The sequence below is a fragment of the Plectropomus leopardus genome, chromosome 5 (genome assembly GCF_026936395.1).
Source record: "Plectropomus leopardus strain MGB_pleo_1.0 chromosome 5, ASM2693639v1, whole genome shotgun sequence".
In the NCBI taxonomy this organism is placed as follows: domain Eukaryota; kingdom Metazoa; phylum Chordata; class Actinopteri; order Perciformes; family Serranidae; genus Plectropomus; species Plectropomus leopardus.
This window is the reverse complement of record NC_142180.1, coordinates 36328361-36349509: the sequence shown is the minus strand read 5'-3', so window position 1 is coordinate 36349509 and position 21149 is coordinate 36328361. Positions and strand designations below refer to the sequence as shown.

Sequence of the window (21149 nt, the reverse complement as noted above, 5' to 3'; positions counted from 1 at the left end):
ATTTATTATTATTATTATTATTATTATCTGCAGAATGACAGCAGCCAGGTGTGTGTGAGCAGGACCTGCAGGGGGCGCTGTGGCCTCTTTCACACAGTGAAGATAAGAGTGTGAGCTGCAGCTCAGCAGCAGATGACTCTCTCCGCGTCTCCTTCGTTGTTTCACATCCGCACGGCTCTCTGTTTACTCTCTGCGTCGTCAAAGTTTTAATTTTGACTCAACTTAAGTACATTTTTTAAGTTAAAGGAGCTGCACGCGCATTATTTTCATGGCTCGACTTTGAACCGGAAACTGTGTCGGATCCGAGCGGCCAGGTGAGTCTCAGCACGCAGATTACACAAGAAGCTTTTAGCAACTTGACCTGACAGCGGTGTGTGTGGACAGGTTTGTTGTGGTTAAAGGATGCCAGCTGGGAAACTTAACAACTTCTGTTAACAAGAATGAAGCACAATTTGGGGGGAAACTCGTGGATGTGATGTATTTTAATGAGTATGATGTGTTGCATGTGTGATTTTCCGTGTAGTTCTGCAGTGTTTCTGGGCAGGCTGCTGTTATTGGGCTGCACCATATGAGGAACATATCGTTTATGAATATCGCGATAACAGTATTTATTTTTATCAGACGTTAAAGTGCACCCAGTTCTGCCTTTCTGCTGCTTTTAGTAACTGCTAAAATATAACAAATTTACTTGATGATTGTTGTTAAGTCAAAAAAAAGGCATGTTAATCTCTCAGTACACTCACTCAAGTACTGTACTTAAGTACAGATTTGAGGTACTTGTGCTTCACTTGAGTATTTTCCTTTCATGCTACGTTATACTTCTACTCTGCTACATTACAGAGGGAAATATTGACATTTATTTGAACACTTTAGTTACTTTACAAATTGAAATTTTTGCATAGAAACAATAAAATAAGTTGCTATTTTTTTTAAATTCAATTACCCAACAGATTACACAAGTACAGCAGTAGCTATTAGTTGATTAATCAATTTATGCAGTTCACAGAAAATCAATTGCCATGTCTTTTTGATAAACATTTAAGTCATTTTTTAATGTATTTACAATTTACTTTGGAATTTTTGTTTGTGTTTTTTTTTTTCTTTTTTTTTTTTAGAAAAGTTTGTTACATATATTTTCTTATAAATTAAATTACCTAACAGTTTATACAAGCTCAGCTGAAACAATTAATCAATTGGCCAATCGCCGAAAAATGAATTGCCAACCATTTGATAAACATTTACGTTTAAACATCTTTTTCAAAAACTTTTTTGAATAATTTTTAGCTTTTGGGTTTTTTTGCTCTGCAACCGGCCTACTTTACTTACATTTCCCTCATTATACTTACTTACTTTTAGCTAAGTAACATTTTCAGGATTTATCTGGGATGCCATTACCAGCAGCATGACATTTCATGTCTTTGAAAATTTGTATTTTGCACAAATAGCTCCATCTCGATCCAGTGTTTGGTTTGACCGTTCTGGGCTTCTGTAGAAATATGGCGGTGCAGCGTAGTGATCTCCGTATGAGGACCCGCTCCCTGTGTAGATAAAAACATCTCATTCTAAGAAAACAAAAACACAACAATTCTTATTTTCAGGCAATTATACATTAAAGAAAACATGCTTATTATATTATATTATATTATATTTCCTTTCTGCTAATAAATCCCCCTAAATCAAATAAACACCGGACCTTTACGCATGACCTCGAGCTATCTTCATTTTGACAGCAGTTCTGTTTTATGCTACTTTTGGCTTCAGAGGAGGCGTCTTCTACACTTAAACTTTAAGCCTCTGAGACAGCTGATAGCTACTTTCAGGCATATCATTATCATAATAATGATTTTTACTGTCTGAACTGATGTTGAAGCCTCGAGTGGGGAGCAACAGGTGCAACTGTAACAGTATTTTTCAGAAAAATGTAAGAATTTCCTGACTTGTGAATTAAAGTACTAGTAGTAAGTTAAACTTTAACCCTAATTATTTAGATTATATTATTATATACAAGAATTATAAATTATAATATTTTATTTCAAAAGTGGGCTATCTTTTTAATATATGTCTTATTCTTAGTATTTTTAAAAATACTTTTTAATATTATTATTATTTAATAATATTTTCAATATTCACCGTAGCTGTTGATTTTAATCAGCTCATCCTTCAATTCCAGAGATTTAGAATCAAGGCAAAATTGTAATCTTATTTTTTTTAACTTGGTTTAAAAAGTGACTAATAAATCTACCTTCTACCTCCTTATTCAGTCTTCTTTTTTATGTTTATTTTTAAACTATCTTATTTTTACATTGGGGTTGATTGATGTTTGCTGTTTTTGTACAATGAAAATTAAGAAAACTCTAACTTGAAGGTATAAAATCTAGGATATTTTCTGCAGAGACTCCCTCTGACTGCATTTTCATATTTAATTTCTGTGTTTGGGATGTTTATGGATGTGTGTCCCACACCACTTAGCTGAGGTCAGGCCGTTTTAAAAAGGTCACGAGCAGGTGCTGACCCAGAAGCAGCAGGTCTCAGAGAGGCGAAGTGCAGGAAAAAACTAATCATAGTAAGAGTGAATCTGTGGTTGGCTTTACTTTAACTTTTTTAGTGTTTTACAGTTTTAACAGAGAGAACCGATCCTGTTAAGTTTACCTTTAATGATAACTAATGGCCACATACATGTGTGCAAACATAAAGACATTTAAATATAATTTTGCACCTACATATATCAGTGCATGCACTTGTAGACGCATGCGTCTTTGCATGCGTACGATCGGTCCTGTCGTTGATGCTTTTTTTTCCTGTTTTTTTAAAGGCCAAAATGATGGCTGCTTATCGGCTTCAACCAGATTTCTTTCGTATATCACATCTGACGCGTTTGCATCTGTCGCTGCAATGAGAGAAGTTTAATCAGCAGGTGACATTTATTTTGAAGAGCACACGTTTCTATAGAACCTGAGGCAAATACAGAAATTCATACCCGATTATTTCTGTCTTCACTTCTGAAGATGTTTTCACTGCACCTTTTGGACATATATTTTGTGTTCTTTTTATCCTTTTCTCATTTTCTGCTCTTATATTTCTTCTATATTTTTTATCTTATTCTATTAAAAATTAGTGGTAATTGTTTTGCACCAAAACAACAAGTCAGATTCCTTGTATGTGTACATGTTCTTGGCAGTAAAACCTGATTCTGATTTTAGGGAGATTTATGATTTCAGTCAGAAGGCTTGTTGCAGTTGTGTGTGAGTCTACCTGAGTGGGTTTTCGGTGCTGACGTGAGTTTGGCTGCGTTGCCTGGTTACACCACAGTCACTGGTCCAGACCTTAGCGTGGTTTAATCTCGTGAGAGCGGCGCCCCTCTCTCCCTCCTCTCCCCCCTTCGACTCAAATTCCACGCTCGGCCTCCGGGGAGCTCGTCTGTGCGTCACCGCTCTGGTCACAAAGACCTTCTGAGAATGCTTCCAGTCAACACGGCTGAGCCGCCGCCGTCGGCGCTATTAGTCCACAGCAACATGTGAAATATGTTGTGCTGCTCTGAGGTCTGTCACAGTGACGGAGCTGCTTTAGTCAGCGAGGATGAGTGGATGTGTCACACACACACGAGGCTGCTGACTGCACAAGCAACAGGTGGTGCAGGCTTTTCCTCACAGATACTGCTCTCCATTTTTTACCTGATAGTTTGTTCACATGCACACATTCAGGATGGAGCATCAAACTACTTCATGCATGTTGCCCAGCAGGCAGTGAGCAGAGCACGCCATTGTTTTGGCTTTTTATTCAAATGTTGATGGATCAGTGCAGCTCCTTCTCTCATGTGTTTTTAAACCATTAAGCCAGCAGAGCCCTCCACCTGAACCCTTTGAAACCTGAGCAAATTGGTTTAATTTCTTTTTTAAAAACAAAGAAAAAAGGCAGCAAGAAACTTAACAAGACAAGGTCCGAAATTTAGCAAAAAAATTATGCAAACATTACATGACAAATTACCTGAAAATAAGTGTGAAATCCCCTCCAAAATACAAAAAAGAAAAAGGACCATAAAAGTCCTGAAAATGAAAAATTATATATGTATTTCTCTTATATATTTTACTATAGGCTTTCTTTCTGTAATATAATAAAAAAAAATTATAATAACAGTTTTCTGGATTTTTTCCCTATTTTTGAATCACTAATAATCCCCCCGTTTTTTTAAAACTAATTTTTAGGTAATTTCTTGCAATTTATGGCAGATTTCATGCCAAGTTGGCCTTACCATGTTTGGCACATGGAGAAAATAAATGCTATTTCTAGTGACACAATCAATGTTGCTGCTCATCATTAACATATCCCAGGCTGTGGAAATGTTAAAAAATCCACTTTGCACGTAGTATATTAAAAATAATTCATTTTTGTGGGATGTTTTTTTCATTGGCATTATGACAAAAACTTGCCATTTAAAGGGTTAAAATTGTGAAAAAAAAGCATATTTGATATTTATGATTAGGACTGATGTTGGTGAACAAAATAAACTCAATGAAAGTAGAAAATGATATTAATGTATAATATTTTTTAAAAACTGATTTTAAAAAGCACATTTTGTGAGTGTGAGTATTTTCACTGCACAAAAAATTATAATCTATGAAAATCAATGTTTCTGCTAATCATGACATATCCCAGACCATGAAAATAATAAAAGAAAAATTTTTAAAAAAAATTAACTTAGCATGTGGTATATTAAAAAAAATCTAAAGACATAGTGGCATCATGGGACTGATGTTGATTAAAAAATTAATTCAAAGAAAGTAGAAAATGTTATTCATGTATAATATTTTTTGAAGCTTGATTTTGAAAGGTGCATTTTGTGTGCAGAGCGGTATGAGTGTGTGTAATTTTAAAGCAGGTCTTAAGGGTTAATCCAGTGGTGTGAGTAGGAAGTGCCGCCTCGCTGTCGCTCCTCTGATGTCGCTGCAGCTCGCGGGTCGTTCGCCCTGCAGAGCGACACTCGGCGAGGTCACTGACTTCGTCAGGTCACTGGATTGTCGTTTTGTGCGGCGTGATATTTAAAGACGCTCGCTGTCGTCCCACATGACACAACTGACACAATTACTGCAACCAACTCCAGGTCTCTGTGGAGCATCTGCATGCCGTCGGGGGAACGAGTCTCTTAATGAAGCCGTTGTCATTAAATTTAATTATCTTCTCTTCATGCTCTCCCTCAGTCGGCTGGTTGCTGTGGTGAGCTGAGCTGATGTGTGATTGGCTGTTTGTCTCAGTGGGTTTTAATAAAGCCGGACCCTCTAAACACGTGAGTGCTATAAATAAAAGAGAAATCATTTAAAATCACAAATGTGAGGTGATTCTGCAGCTCGGTTTACAGGAGGATTTCTTACATTTGTACGTTTTTAGTGACCTGTCTCTGCGTCTCCAGTGGCATTTTAACATACATGGGTGTTTTTTTTGGGACCCATTTCTGCATTTCCAGCAGCATTGGTAGTATTTGTGGTGACCTGTTGCTGTGTTTAAAACTACATTTCTGCTATTTATTGTGTTTTTCAGTGACTGTTGCTACTTTTCTGGTGGTGTTTGTGCGACCAGTCATGGGTATTTTTTTTAGCAATTTTCAAACCAGGTTAACAAAGGGTTACACAACTTGTGAAAGGCATCTAAACCCAGCACAAAAAAGCGTATGATCCAGGTTCCAAAGGGTTAAAATGTGAGTTTTTAAGTGAGAAGTAAGAACAAGCTGTTTACATCCTAAAGTCTTATTTCCTGTGCCATGCTTTTGTGTCACTGATTAAACTGTTTCAGCGTTGGACTGTTTGAAAACGTTTGACACTTAAACTGAGTTTCAGTCCTGATTCCTAAATGTTTCCTCTCTGATAATGTAGATAGAAATAACATTTAAAGAAGCACATTTACAGGTGAAAGAAATACTGCCTATGAGAAGATAAAGAGAGAAGCTGTTCTTGCTGTGACGACGTCTCAGTCTTTAGATGAATGTGTGTTGTTTCAGCACAGATTTGCAAACACTCGTTCTGTAAAGCTCATAAGTGATGACGTGACTCCTTCTGTCACCGGCGCTCGAACTGGACACTAAATTATAAACTGGACAGGAAAGTGACAGGTTGCTTAGCAACTGGAACACAGCAGGTAATAAAACATCTTTGGTTTAAGCGTCGTACAATGACAGAGCTCTTAGTGTCAGCAGTTTATGCTGGTGATATTTGTCTTTAAAATATGCCCTTATTGTAGAAATTTGAGGATAAAAATGATTTAATTTTGGAAAAAAATATATATAAATATCTTTTTTTGACTTGTTTTTCCTCAGAAATTTGCAACTTTATAATCTCAGAGAATAGCCAACTTATTTTCTTGAAAATTTCCCACAAATGGGGCCTATTCAGTGCCAACAGTGGGGGACACACCCCAAAAACTAGGGCGACAGACACCCACCATCGGCTCAAGGTGTCATAACCCTAAAATTGTCAAAATTGCAGGCCAGTTCCTGACCACGAGGTCAAGAAAGTCAGTGATTATTTGTTTTTTTTTCTGTGAGCAAGCGTCCTTTGCAAATCTAATTAGACCGTATTACGTATTAGGCCTTGATCAAACTTATTTATTTAAAAACATAAGGGAAAACTTTGCAACAAATGTCCCACAAATTGCGAGAAATTAATAAAAGGTGACAGCAAAATGCCCTTAAAAATTATTGTTAAAAGGGGGAAGGATTATCAGAAAAAATAATTTTAGAAAATGGGGAAAATGTCCGGAGAGAAATATTTAGGATTTTTGCAATAAATATAATTAATTATAAGAAAAAATATCTATAATAAAAATAAATAAATATTCATCACTTTTTTTCTTTCTTTTTTTATTTTACTTTTTGTGTTTATTTTCATGTAATTTTTCTGTGACTTTTCACTAATTTCTTGCTATTTTTGGGCCATTTGTTATTAAGTTTCTCAATTTGCTCAGGTTTTAAAGGGTTAAATGAGGAAGAAATGTGGTTGCTGAAAGCAAGCACGCAGTATAAAAACTAAACAGTGTTTTGGACTGTCTGCTCACCAGTTCACACCAGTAAACTCTGCCTCCACTAAAGGACTGGCCACTAACTGGTTTCACTGGAATGTGGTAATGAATGCAGAAGCTGGATCTTCGGCCGCAGCAGATTTGGCAGCCAGCGCTCAACTTTTCCCCTAAATGACAAGAAAGCTGCTGGTTTTCATCACGCTGTGGAGGCTCAGGCTCCCACGGTTTGTGTTTGCACTTTGCTGAGAGGAATAAAATAAACACAAATCTAAGGTTTAACCCTTTCAAACCTGAGCAAGTTTTGATTTCCTAAAAAAAAAAAAAAAGTGAAGGCAACAAGCAACTTCCAAAGACATAGCCCAAAAATTTGCAAAAAAAAAGTAAAAAAATAGCAATAAAATGACCTGAAAATAAGCAAAAAAATATAAACAATTAGAAGAAAATGACCCAGAGAAGTAAAAAAAGCATTTATTTTATTTATATTTTTATTATTTTTTTCTGTAACATAATTTTAAATATAAAATTATTATGAATATAGTTTTTGAGGCATTTTTGCTACACTTAGACTATTTTTAAAATAATTTACCACTCTTTTTCAAAAAATATTTTTGATGATTTTTCTGCTGCCCACACAGAGTGGGACCCTGATACATGCTGCCTGAGGTCTTTTCCCACACCGGTGAGTGTCTCTGTGTCTCTCTGTGTCTCAGTCTCTGTCAGGTTGTCATGGTTGTCCCCGGCGTCCCCGGCCTTCACTTGAGAGATCAGGTTGCAAACATTGTTTCAGCTGTCCATCCATTATTAATCAGACCGAGTCCCCACGTCCGTCATATCTCCAGCTATCATCGGTCTGCACAGTGCTGCCCTCTGCTGTTAAACACTGAGTCTACAGTGCTGCTGGAAAAAAGCTGCAAGCAGGATTTTTACTTTTAACCCTTCGAAACCTGAGCAAACTGGTGGATTTCTTTCAAAAGTATGGGAAGAACTGTGTCAACAGCACTGTTACATTCATACTGTTAGTGCCACAAATTACACCAATTCCTGCTATTGTTTTATGCTACAATCATCAAAGCATAAAAACATGACTTGTATTATTTCTGGGTGCCATTCTGGGTTTTTGCATTGGGTTTTTTAATTTTTACTATTTTCCACCTGATGAGGTCATTTTGACCATATTTGGCATATGGAGGAAATACATGCTATTTCCACGAGGTGACCTGTCACAATCAGTGTAGCTGCTGATCACTGACATATCCCAGACTGTGAAAATGAAAAGAGATGTTAGATATTTATGATTAGGATCGATGTTGGTTAAAAAAACTCAATAAATTTAGAAAATCATATTTATGTATTATATTTGTATAGCCTGATTTTGAAAAGCGCATTTTGTGTGTGTTTGACAGTGCACAAAAACAGTAATGTATAAAAATCAATTTTGCTGCTTATCCCATATCCATGACACATCCCAGGCTGTAATGTAGTATGTAGTATAATGCAAATAATTCATTTTTTGTTCTGTTTAAATCTAAATCCATAGTAGCATCATGACAAAAACCTGGCATTTTAAGGGTTAAAATGCTGGAAATTAATCAACATTTGATATGTATGATAAGGACTGATACTGGTTAAAAAATTAACTCAATGAAAGTGGAAAATAATTGACTGTGAGTGGCATACGAGTGTGTGTAATATTAAAGTGGGCCCTAAAGTTAAAGCATTTTTTAAATTTACTTATAACAGCTTTTTCACTCTACGCATTTTGAGGCCCCCCTCCTATCGGGGCCCCTGGTCATCAGTCCCACTTTTCCTCCGCTGTGACATTAAGCGTGAAAGAGACGTGAGCTGTGTGACGCTGCAGCTCAGGCTCAACTCCCTCCCTCCCCTCTGTCCTGTGATAGTACATTTCCTCCACACGGTGGCAGTATCAGGCAGCCTATTCTCTGTTCCTCAGGTTTAACATGACTTCTCATCACAGTGGCTGTCTGGCCAAATATCTAACTTCAGTGTTTTATACAAAGGCCTCTGTCTTTCTCTGTAGTATTGCAGTACAGGGAATATTTGTACAGTTATGTCCTGGTTCATGTGTGAAGAACTGTGATGTTACTTAACTTATTATCATTGCATCTGGGTGTCTTAAACACTTGCAAAAGAGTTATTAATAACACATACAGTTCTTCATGCAGGTGATATTCTGCACTTACAGGTATACGATTACAACAACAACAACAACAACAACAACAACAAACCATCTATGATATTAGACGTATAAGGGCAAGAAGAATCATATCAATAAATAATAGCTGAATAGTTGTTGGTTGTGGGCTCGTCATCCTCAATGTTTAGAACACCCCCCAATTCAATTATTATATTAAAAAAAAAGAAAGACATTTTTACCATTGATTGATGTAAGAGAGGCTCAAGTTTGTGCATAAAAATTCACCAGAATGCAGAAAATTAACTGTTAGGAGCTCAGCATTTTTTGGAGGAGGACCCCCAAATCCCCCGTTTCAGTTTAATTTTTTTTCCAAAACTTAGGAAAAAAAAGTCTTAATGAGCAACTTAGCAAGAAATGTCCCACAAACTGCAAACTGCAAAAATAAATAAATAAATAAATATAGTCTACTAAGACACGGGAATTACCTGAAAATTAGCTGGTGGGATAATTAGATATTATCAAAAAAAGGAAAAATGTCCAGAAAACTCTAATTAAAAATCTTACAATTAAAATAATGTTTTAAAATAATATAATAATGTTTCTTAAGGCAATTTTCTTGTTTTTTATTTATTTATTATTTTAGGTTTTGTAGTTTATTTTTCTTTAATTTTCTTGTAAACTGTGACTAATTTCTTGTTAATTTTTCAGCCATTTCCTGTCTAGTTACTCATTGCCCCCCTCCCGTGCTTGTGAAAGAAATCGAGCCAGTTTTCTCAGTTTTTTTAAAATGGTTAATAGAATCCAATGTAGGATCGTTAGCAATAAGGTGGTCACAAATAAATGTAGGTCAATTTTCTTAAAGAGTTGCAGCTTTTTCCAGCTGCCTTTGCAGAGAACAAGGTGTGTTTGATTGGATTTTGATTAAATGTGAAAGTGAGAAAGTGACCCAGATGATGTGCAGGAGTTGAACAAAGGCTCTTTTTGCTGCTGTGCAGGTGTGTCGCTAATTGGCAGAGAGGCGTTCAGGTCTGTTCTGCACAGCCGGCAGAACAGAAACCTGCTCTGTGTTAATGGAGTCAGCAGTGATGCCACCAGCAGTCAGCAGCTTGTTTTTGGTGACAAATAATGAATCTTATCCAGACTTAAATGTGGGTTTCAGGTAGTCTGTGCACTGAAGTGTAAGCTTGAATGAAAGTTTGGGCTTGGTGCAACTTTTGGGTGCCAGGGTGTGTTGTTGATACATGTAGGAGGAGGTTTACACATTTACTGCATGATTGTCCCACCCAGGCCTCTTCAGGCATGCACTCCATCCTGTTTCATCGGCTCATATATGGGCAGCTTCCTTCCTTCTGCTCGGTTGCACTACGTCCGCTTCCTGAGCAACCCCCCTCCTTCACATCACACACACATATACACACTCCTACTCATGCTGGTTAGCTCAGGGCAGAGGCGGGAGCGGCTCTTCCCTGTGCAGGAAGTAATGTGGTTAATAGTCATTTGATCACCGGTTTTGATGACTTGCATCCATGACCAGCGAGCCAGCCGGTTGGTGGAAATAGCTCATAAGTCTGCACGTGTCACGCTTCAATTCTCTCATTGAAGCTGACGAAAAAAACAGTTTGATGTGTAAGAAACAGAATACATTCAAGACTTTTTGTTCTCGTGTGTGATATGCAGGGTTCCCACGGTCATGGAAAACCTGGAAAAGTCAAAAAAAAAGTTTCACAATCACATTTCCCAGGCCTGGAAAAGTAGTGGAACTAGTAAATCAATGTAAAATAACGGTAAATTCTGTCAACGTAATGCAGCTTTAATATGTGTTGATGTGTGAAATGTTTTTATTTATTTGTTCGTCAAGAAAGTTTCTTAATTTTCTCCCCATGTTTCATCTCTCTTTCATGTATGCCCATTATCAAATCATTTCTAAGCACTTTGCCTATTTTGTATTTATTTTACAGACAAAGAAAAAACATGCAACTGAAAAAAATGACGATTTTTTTTACCTTCATTTTTTCACTTATTTATTTTGTCAATTTTATTTTTTGTTTATTTTTTTGGATTAATTGTTTAGAAAACATTTTCTTTTCTTTAAGAGTTTTGCTTATTGTATCTTTTTTAATTAAAATTTATTTTATTTTATTTATTCTTTTTTTTTTTAAAGAAATTTGGTTTTGAAAGGCATGTTTTCTTAAAAAAAAAAGAAAACTTCACCCACTTTTTTCTTTTATTCAATATATTTAGCATTTTTTAATTATAAAATTAAAAGTATTCTGACAATATATTTTTAAAATACTTTTTATTTTTACTTTTTTAAAAAAAGAAAACAGATTTTCTTTTTTTTAACAAATTTTTATTTAAAGTTATGCACATGGTGGAAATCAGATCTTTAATGCACGTTTTCTTAAAAATCATCAAAATTACACCGTTTATCATAGAAAAAAACTGCAAAAAATGTTTTTATTGATTTTCAAAGTTCTGCTAGTCCTTGAACACCTCATCTTGGGAATCTGAAATTATGTTTGATAGCTCAAGGAAGGTGAGGCATGGAAAAAAAATATTGGGCAACAAGAAAAAAAAAATTGGGGGTCTTTGAATAGTCATGGAGAAGTTTTAATATTTTGTACATGGAAACGTGTGTGAACCCTGGATATCTTTGGTAGCTTTCTTCTGTTCTCAGGAACTGCCGTGTATTCTTTGTTGCCCTTAAAAATAAACTTCCAGAGATTCATGTTCTTATGTTATTTATGTACACGCACCTCTCATTATGAGTATTTAAAGCGGTGCGCTGGGTGGCCTCCAAGTGCCCTGCATGCATGCATGATACCACTCGAGATTAGCTGCCCTATCTGCGCAGCTATAATGTGGACACATGTTGTCTTTGAAGTGGGACAAACTGAGCCTCATCAGGTTTTTGCCATAGGGCACAGAGAGTTTCCTCAGTGTGCAGCTGTGGCTCCTTCAGCAACTTTTTCCCTCTTCACCTGGAGAAATATTGACAGTATAAACCACATGCTTTAGATTAATCCTAAAAATGTATGTAGCTTATTAGCACAGGAACGTTTCCCGTGTGAAGCAAACACAAAAGTTCACCCCGGCCAACATTGTGCCGACACAAAACCATTAGCGTGAATGAATTATTGCTGCAGTTTCAGATGTTTAATTACCAAGTCCCCCTCCTCCTCCTCGTTGCCTTGTCGTGACATATTATCAGCCCACTCAACAAATAGGTCACCGCAGATCCAGTTTCCATGGACGGGATTTTCACACAACTGCCTGCCAGGTGCTGACTTCACCTCTGTCTGTGGAGGGAACTGCAAGGAGAGCTACATCTATGTTATTTTTTTTTAGCCATGCTAGTGTCATGTCTCCAGGGAAAGCAATGTCAACTGGTTGGTCTGCTTCTTTGGTTGATCTAAAATATCTTAACAGCTATTGGATGGATTCAGTTTGTAGTCCTCAGAGGATAAATCTGATTGACTGTAACCCTTTTTATACAGAGATGGCGCGAAGTCCTGTATTTATGCCTCCTTTGAATTTCTACACAGACTCAGACACTGGTGGCATCATTGTGCTCCAGTGTGTGATTTTTAGACAGCATGCTGGCATCGCAGAATAATAAGGGGCATGATGTTTAACACAATGTCAGCCTCCTGTGTGACATAAAGCATACGCGTCAGCAGAGCCTTGTAAATGCTAACAATGACAATAACAATCGATTAATCCCTGTTCCATAGCGGCTGATCTCCTCTGTTTGGAGGATAAGGAGGTCCTGAATATCATTGTTTTCCCAATTTGCGGACATTTACAGCCGCAGTTCTTCTTTGAGTTAGCCACTAGCTGCTACTAGCTGCTTTTTAAACCGCCTGAAGTGGATTGCACACATAATACAACGTCAAAATGTCACACCCATCCTGCCATCTCTCTTTTTTTTATACAGAGACAGTATTTGCGCCATAACTACACAAGTTTTATGATAATATCAGATTGGACCATAAGCATATCGTCCCTGCTGTGATGCCGTTACCGTCTTTTTTGCTAATTAGCAAATTTTAGCATGCTAACATGCTAAACTAAGCTGGAGAGCAAACTGGCATTGTCACTGTGAGCATGTTATGACATAGCAATTACCCCAAATTGCAGCCTCAGAGAGCTGCCAACATAACTGTAGAATTTAAATTTATGGCTGCTAATTGCTTTTTACTTTTATTAAGTACCGCAGCTGCCTTTGCAAAAGTATGCATTGTTGTTTAGATTGTGCACAAAATCAGAACATACCACAATTAAAACATCTGCTGTGATATAGATTTTCTAGCTATTTAAATATATATTCTGGAGGAATTTTTCATTGCATCACACTCTGGAGCTGTTGTCACTGTCGGAGCAGCAGAACACCAGGTGCAATGACAGTGAAACTTAACTGTTCATTGTGCTGGTTGTAAAAGTTTGCAATCACTCACTCTGCACTCTGCTTCACCTCTCATCCAGCAATCCGATCATTGATTGCAACTCAGACTGCTGCTGAAGGAAAATTAATATCTTATGATGAGTTTTGGTTCTGCAGCTGATGCTTTCACACAAAGTAAATGTAGTCAATGTAATGTATCTCCTGCTGTGCAGAGGATTATGGGTCAGAATAGCCAAAAAAAGCAAGCTGGTTTGCATGCTGCAAAATTCAACCAGATGTTGCAGAATCTTGTCTTTTTTGTCATACTATATTTGACATACTATGTATTAGACATACTACATATTTGTACTGCATACTAAATAGCTCTGGTACTGGAACCCACAGCTTGTTTCAGTTATTTCTCATTCTGCATGCTGATGCATTGAGTCCTTCTGCATAGCAACAATCTGTATGCAGTTAAACCGTCTAATCAGTGCCGCAGGGTCTTAACAATAAACACAGCGTGCTTTATCTGCCGCTGCGTCCACTTTGAGACGCTCCTGTGCCACGTGTCTGCCAGACAAGAATTCCAGCCACCCTGGTCTTTGCAGCGGGAGCCGTCCAGGGAATGTCGGCTTCCAGTTAACAAACATAAGGGTCTGGCAGTTAAGAGAGGAAGACCGCGCTGCAGCCGGGATGTCACCCTGCCCAGAAAATCTGCCCGGCCACTGGTTGCATGCCTGGGATTCTTCTCTACAAGCTGCTCTTTCCTGCTTTGATTTTTTCCCTGAAACACTTTCCTCCACCAGACAGTGGCAAAGGAAATATTTTCCAGTCCAGGAATAAGTTGCTTTTAATTGCACTGCCTTGCGAGCGTACACTCGGTGGTCTGTGCAGCTGTAAGAATGCGCCTTTGATTGATGTTCATTAGAGGCGAAACAGGGTGGTATGCTGCTCGGCATTACAGCCGCGTTCCATTGGAGTTACACTGTTCTGAAAACAAACCGCCGCAACCGGCCCGCACATACTTTCCCTGTGAGATCCTGGTCGCTGCTTTGAATGAATACAGCGTTATAATGCTGCAAAATGCACAACTGAAAAAGGCTCAGTCATCATTTGAACTCTCTGCACCAGACGAGACTTGAATATCAAATCATATCAGTTTTGCAAAATGACAGGAGGCCACGGCCCAGTCGCAGCACCCCTGTACATGTTTTTACAATTTCAGGACATTTCTAGGATTTTAGGGCATTTGCAGAATTTAAGAGTTTTTCAAGAATTGTAGGATGTTTCTAGAATTTTAAAACATGTGTATTTCATGATTTTAGGGTACTTCCCATATTTTAGGATGTTTCTGGGATGTTAGGATATTTCTGGGATTTTAGGGCGTTTCTATGGTTTTTAGGACAATTTTGATATTTTTAAGATTTTCAGAAATTTCTGCAATTTTAGGACATTTCTAGGACTATAGGATGTTCTTGGATTTTTAATGTCCCCAGAGTTTTAGGACATTTTTGGTATTTTAAGAAATGTCTCAGAGTTAAGGACATTTTGAGGATTTTAGAACATTTCAAGATTTCATCATTTTAGGATGATGTTGGATTTTAGGAAATTTCTAGAATTTTAGGATGTTTCTTGGATTTCAGGACATTTCAAGGATTACAGGACATTTCTAGGTTTTTAGGACATTAGGGTTGATGAGCAAGCTCTATTTTGATGCTGTTTTATGCACCTGGCACCTTGTGCATACTTAGAGTATGAAAACAGTTCCCATTGTGAATCACTTGATTTTTATGTGAATTAGAAGATGTTGGAGGGCCACCTGGAACCTTATTTCGGGCCAAATTTGGCCCAAGGGCTCTAAGTTGAGTATCGCAGAATTAGGTCATTGCTGACTGAGGTAATGCAGAGCTTTGCTTTGGGAAGACAAGGTCCTCATTTTGGATGAGAAGCATGTTAACTTCGCATAAAACTACACACGTCTGTCCTTTCAAGAAGCACACTTATTTAGGTCTTTGTGACCTTGTGTGACGGCATAAATGTTCTCTCTCGTGAATGATTTACTGCAACGTGACAATGAGTTTTCAAAAGTGTTCTGTTTACCTTTCATTGTCAGACCGTTCTCTGATAGCTTTGTCGTGAGAAAAGCTCTTGAGTTTTACGACTAGACGTTGACAAAGCAGACACTTGAGAAACAGAGACAGAGCAGTTGGTATTCAAGTTGTGAAGTCCTGCAAGAAAACCTGGGACTGGATTTCATGGATTGTGGTAGTTGGTTTGCATGCATGTATCATAGGACATGTATATATAATTATCAGCGCTGCTCATTGCAGAAGTATATTTGTATTCTTTTTTCTTGTAGCATACGTTAACTGTCAGAATCACGTGTTTTGTGCCACTGATCATCCTGTATACATGAGCTAAACATGTGCCTGTGTGCATGAGTCACTGCACTAGTTAGGACATACATTAGCTTTTGCACCATGGAGTCACACCCTGTTCATGGTTGAATGACTCAGCACAGTAATCTACACTAAACATACACACACACACACACACACACACACAACTCCCTCAAGAAAGTCAAATTCTCCTGCTGCATCTTTTTCTTTTTGCAGAGTTTCCCCGTGGTACATTTTGCACAAATGCTAACACCCTAAAGGGGCAATTCTCCTCAAAAACAAAAAAAAGCATATTTTTCCTCTTACTTGTCATGCTTTTTATCAGTGTATATAGTTTTGGTGTGAGTTACTGAGTGTTTAAGATATCAAACGCTGAGTCTGTCTTCTTTCAAATATAATGGAACCAGATGGCATTTAGCTTGTGTTGCTCAAAGCGCCAAAACAAAAAAACTCAACAGCAATGTCTCTTTGAAGGAATCATGATCCGTTTACTCAAGATATTCAATAGACCTCCCTGCGCGCAGTTTCATAAAGGAACTATTTTCTTTCTACCAAACTACGCCTGCCAACTGTATCCCTGTGCAGAAAAAAGCGTGCATCTACTGCTAGCCCAACTAGCATCACAGCTAGTTATCATAATAACTCACCTGAGGAGGACGCCGTTAACGTTGACATCTCACGCTGTCAGGAACACGAGCCTCCAGTACACGAGCAGAGTGATACGGTGGTAGGTGTAGTTCAGTAGTTCAGGTGTAGTTTTTTTTGGGTTTTTTTTTTTAAAGATTAGTTTTTTGGGCTTTTATTACCTTTAATGAACAGGACAGGCACATCTCTGTAGATCTGCAGACTAATGATGCGGAAATGTATCCATGAGATGTTGCATATTGTAGCTTTATGCTGTAAACATTTCTCAGACAGAGCACTGCGATCTCAGGAATTCTTGTTTTAAAAAATGTAGACCCTTCATTGACTAGTTCTAAAATTCCTTTTCATATATTTTTGGTACACAAATAACTGGTTTCCATTACACATTTGCACAAAACTTGAGCAATTTTTTTTTGGTGATAACATCCCAGTAACCATGGCGATGGGTGTTCAAAGCATTAGCAGCTTTATTTCCATTGCAGTCATCGCACTAGCTGTCATTATTTCCAATCCAAGGCCACGTAGGCGTGTTATGGAGCCATATTGGAAAGGCGAGCCCCTTATACATGGGAGTGGCCACGTATGAGGGATCTCTGGGAGCTGATAGTCAAGGGTTAATGGAAACATGGCTACTTCTAGTGAGACAGGCTTACAACTGTTATCCAGATCAGGTAAATGTGCATTTCCAGCAATATGCACAGCAATTAAATCCACTAAAAACTTCACACCAGCAGTCGTGAAATGCATGCATTCTCTAAATACTCTCCTGAAACTGGTGATTGCATTCAGCAGGAGCACACAGGAAACGTTCCCGTGTGCTCACTCTAAAAATGTGAACTCTGTCTGCAGTGACCCTTGTGCAGAGCTGGGTGAGGTGGATGCTTGGGATTCTTTCTCAGTTAATAATACCTGTTTCATTGCCCCGAATCTCACTGTGCATGCAAACTCTCTGGTAAGAAGTCCAAAGGACAGATTACTCATGCATCAAGACTGCAGGCAAACAATCAGGCGGCTTCCAGACAGGGATATGTCATGAGACAAAAGCTGCAGCCACTTGTGGAGCCTCCCTAAAAGGACATGGTGTCCACCCCAGCAGCTTTTACGTCCAACGCCCACCTCCCCCCTGCCTCCCCCACAACTGCTCATTATGTGCAGTTTAGTGCTCAGTCAGCTCAGGGTTGCTCCAAAGTTCACAGGAAGGAGAAGAGAGGGGGGTGGGGCCATTCCTGTTACTGAGGTCAGGAGGCTGTGTTGTTGTTCCCAGTCCTCCCCTTATTCCACTTCTCTCTGTGTCTTTTGTTCGTCATGATGAGCAGTCAGGTGGCAGCAAAGAAGAAGCCTCCCTATCACCCACCGCCACCTTCCCACGTCGCTGAGCATGAGCTGATACACTGTTTAACCCTTTGAAACATGGACTGACGTCACTTTTCTTGTTCTGCATTCAGATGCCTTCACAACTTTTTAAACTTTCAGAATTTGAGCATAGTATTTGTTTTTTTTTTTTTTAAGCATGAGGAAAAAGGCAAGGAGCAACTGTTTTGCAAATTGTAAGAGTTTAGGTGATTTAGAAAATATGTTTTTTAAAAGCCAAGAAAAATGTAAAAAAAAACAAAAAAACAAACAAAAAACAAAACCAAAACCAAACATATTTATGATTATCAATTTTAAATATTTTAAATTATTTTAAATAATTATTTTTACTTTATAAGCACTTTCTTGGGTGTAATTTCTTTTCTTCCCTTTGTTTTTTAATCATTAGGTAAATTCCCTGTAAAAAAATATATATTATTTTTATTTTTTTATTATTGTATTTTTTATTTATTTATTTTTTACAGTTTTTTCAGTCATTCTTGCAACGTTGCTGATTGCTGCTTTTGGAAGAATTCAAGCTCAGGTTTCAAGGGGTTAACTGTAAACCACAAAATCACTTTCATCTTCCATCCATTCAGTCTCCTATTCTGAGCATGCACCAAATGATTTGTCATGCAGCCTTTAACAGCTGTAAATACCTTTTCATTCATTCAGTTTATATATAGGCATGTTGCATGCTTCCATCTTAAATATAACCGACTGCCAGTTGTGTGAAACTGGAATGCACTTCCCCTCCCGCTAAACCTGATTTTCCCAAGTGTCAACAATTTCATTCATTCTTTTCTAAACACATAATGTTGGACAGTTTATATTTTTCTGTTTAGTCTTGCAGCAGTCAGGACAGAAAGAGCAATAACAGATTTAGGCAAAGACATTCGCAAAGTCTAAAAGAGCCACAAGATTAAATTTCATTTTGACGCCATTCAAGCTTGCGAAGAGCAAAACTGTAAGTCAGTAACTCTGTCAGAGGAAGTTACCTGCTCGGGCACATTCAGATGCACTCGGCCGCTGTAATTAGTGCGCATAATTGGCCTGATATTGTGGTAGATGCTGGTTATTTTCATACCACGGAAATAATTTTTTTGCTTCGTCTGTTAATGAGCAGCTCTCATTGGACTGAACGGGGCTCCGCCTCTGTGCTGTATCCAGATCTTCTTAATACATTCATCGATATGAGGTGCACACGTGCAGAACGGTCGGCCATCTTTGACAGCTAGCTATGGCTACACCACTCGGTCAAACCACGTCATGATCTGACTTGTAAGTCACTGTCCAAGTTTCAAGTGTGGATGTGATTCATGCATGCGCCACTTTACGCTCATGTGCAGCATGTAAAGGTAGAGACCGAAGATTTATTATATTATTGGAGACATCGAAAAGCGATAAAAATGAGCCCTTTTCATTTTGTACCACCAACTTAAAGTTTACTTTAAACTGAGAGATAGAGGATTACGCGATCGGTGAGTAATTTCATCTTTAAAGTAACGTAGCTTACGTTGTGGACTTTTTCATGTATGAGCACCTCTTATCGCGTCTGTAATTATGTTGTTTGTCTAATAAAATTATCTGAAAATAAGGAAAAAAATAAGCCAAAAAAAACCCAAACAAAAAATAACCTAAAAAAGTGCTGAAAATAAAAAAATATAATTTCGTTTTATATTTTTTTTTTCAGTAACACATTTTTAAATATAAAATTATTATCATAAATAATGTTTTCTAGACATTTTCTGAAAACCCCTCTTTTTTAAAGCAATTTTTTTGGTAAACTGTCTTGTAATTTGTGGGACATTTCTTGCCATTTTGGTCACTGCTTTTTTTCCACATTTTCAAAAGAAACCAAACAAATTTTCTCAGTTTTCAAAGGGTCATATAGCTCCTAAAAGAAAACTGATGGTGATCAGATGGTTTTTGAATTTAAAAGTACAAGAATTTGCAGGGAAACTTTACACTCAGCAGTCAGTGCTGTGCTGAAAAAAAACCTTCCCATGAGACAGAATCAATAAAACAATGAGCACAAAGACACCTCAGCGTGCACGTACAGTTATAACTGTGTGTGTGGGTGTGTTAGTTAGGCATGTGAGTGTCGGGAAGCGGGGAGAAGGTGAGAGTATTGTTAGTAACTGTGGAGAAAAGGCATCACATCGGCGAGGCTGGAGAGGAAGACTTGCTGCTGTTTATACTTAAGCAACCAGCCATGTCAAAAAAAGCACGCTGGCCTCTTGGACTGACGTGTCCTCACACTGCATCCCATATTACTGATTTTTGAGGCTAAGCAGCGTGTGCTGCAGCTGAAGTTTTTACTGTTTCACATTCCCACATAGTGAGTGAAAAAGGTTTGCATGCACAGAGAGCACGCTGTTTAGCAAAATGCACCAATTTCTGCTATTTCCGTGAATGACAGGGCGGAGTGTAAATGGTGGATTATTGTCACAATGAGAGCTGTGACTTGGTTGCTTGGTGCCATGTGAGAGCGGCAGGCTAAAGGTGGTGTGAGAATGAGGGGCTGTGGGTTTACCGAATTCCTATCCGGTGAGTGGAGCATTGGTTTCTGTCTAGACAAAGCTCAGTTGTCGGGGAGACCCGTGCAGATCCAGGACAGCCCCGGGCTCCAGGAAGCATTGGTGGGAGAGAGAGTGGGCTCTTTTTTTTTCATCCTGCTCACTTTTCCCTTCTTGGGGGATTTCAGCGAATGCAGTCAACTGCTGAGAGTGTTTTTTTTTCTTGTTTGTTTGGTGGTGGGAGTTTTTCTCCCATGATAGGGTGGAGACAGCTCGGTGCATTTGTGATATCAACAGCATAAGAATCTCTCTCCCACTCGTCAGGAAATGGCCCACCTCGCAGACAAAGCATGCATAGATGCACACAGAGCAGAGGTTACAATAGGATCCATCAAATTTACGACTTTTTACCTGACACCAAACCACAAAAGTGGTTCTCAAGCTCACTGTTCATGGAGCCACTTTGTGAGACTCTATTGTCTTTGAGTGACTGTGTAGAGCAAGATAAGGCAAAGACAGGCGGCGTGACGGCTCACACGGCGTCGGATCAGGGAGCAGACAGGGCTGACTAAGGCTTCATTAACTGTTACACTCAGCTGTGCCCTCAGGGCTCTTTTTTGGAGCCATGCGCCGCTCTGCTGGAGCCGAGACGGTGTCTTGTCTTTAGAGGAATCACGGTGATGACAGCA

General features: G+C 38.3%; 1 protein-coding gene across 1 annotated transcript in view; it reads left to right on the top strand.

Moving 5' to 3' along the window:
• The first annotated feature begins 89 nt into the window (after positions 1-89).
• gng12b (guanine nucleotide binding protein (G protein), gamma 12b) overlaps positions 90-21149 on the top strand; it is a 34106-nt gene continuing 13046 nt past the window's right edge. The window contains exon 1 of the mRNA XM_088078133.1: positions 90-314. The gene's annotated coding sequence lies outside the window, so the exon portion shown is untranslated. The remainder of the gene's footprint in view (positions 315-21149) is intronic.